Source organism: Pundamilia nyererei, unplaced genomic scaffold (assembly GCF_000239375.1).
Source record: "Pundamilia nyererei isolate P.nyererei 1_Seehausen unplaced genomic scaffold, PunNye1.0 scaffold00442, whole genome shotgun sequence".
In the NCBI taxonomy this organism is placed as follows: domain Eukaryota; kingdom Metazoa; phylum Chordata; class Actinopteri; order Cichliformes; family Cichlidae; genus Pundamilia; species Pundamilia nyererei.
Genome location: NW_005187843.1, coordinates 169,662 through 170,719, shown reverse-complemented (window position 1 = coordinate 170,719; position 1,058 = coordinate 169,662).

Here is a 1,058-nt window from a genome sequence, read left to right as displayed (position 1 = left end):
GGTTTGCTCAGGTGAGTTTTTTCTATGTAATGTCAGAAAAGTCAAAAATAAGAAAGAAAAGAAGTAAATTTTCATACTTGAGTTGTTCAAGCCAGAAGATATTTGGAAGTTTTGGCTTAAAAGTGACAGAAATGAATCAGGTAACGGTGTTTTAAGGACACTGAGGCAGTCTGCGGTCAGATAATCCAATAATTACAGATTGTGGTATGGAGATCAGGAGACGCTTTTCTGTTTTCGTTTTGCAGCGGCGGTTCAGATTAACTGCTGCAGTGGCTCAAATCCAAAACACACGGCTGAAGGTGACACTAAGGGTGTCGTGTTTCACACAGCCGAGCGTTCGGCTTTAAAGGGCGAGGCGTGAGCAGGTCCTCAGGGGCGAACTTTAACTCCATCCAAAAATTCAAAAAAGGTGAATCAGAGTCGCCTTTACTTTAAAAACTGGCCTAAAAAGATGAAATAGTGTCAACAGGAACAAAGTCACACGAACTTAACAGAGGAGGACACCGGGGATGGGATCAGGTAGAGAAGAAAGGAGAAAAAGTGAGGCAGATGAAAACTTGTATCCTGAAACGTGACTGAAACCAGAGGCTTTTTAATGTTGTGCAGGAATCCCAAAAAGTTGGGACTTTTGTGGATTTGCTTACCTGGATGACTGAGCGTGCATCAAGACGTTGTGCTGGAACAAATGTGGTTAGAAATGCACGAGCCCGTTCCAGCTTTTGTTACTTGAAAATCAAGCTGTGACGCTGCTTCAGCATCACTCTGGAGTGTCTCGCTGCTAGCTTTGTACAGAACAGGTTAACATGAGGTCGTGTTTGTGCCGATTGTTGGTTTTGGGCTCTTAACTGTTAGATTTGGCCTCCAGCTCGTCTGTGGGGGCGCCGAGGCTTCGCCCGCTGATCATGAATCCTCACGAGGAACGTTAGGACTTATTTCCATGTCTTGTGTTAATTTTGAGAACAAATGTTGCAGTGAGTTTGTTTTCTCTGGAACTTGAAATGCAAAGTATGCAAATTAACTCTGTGCCTCTGTCTGTGTGTGTGTCTGTGTGTGTGTGT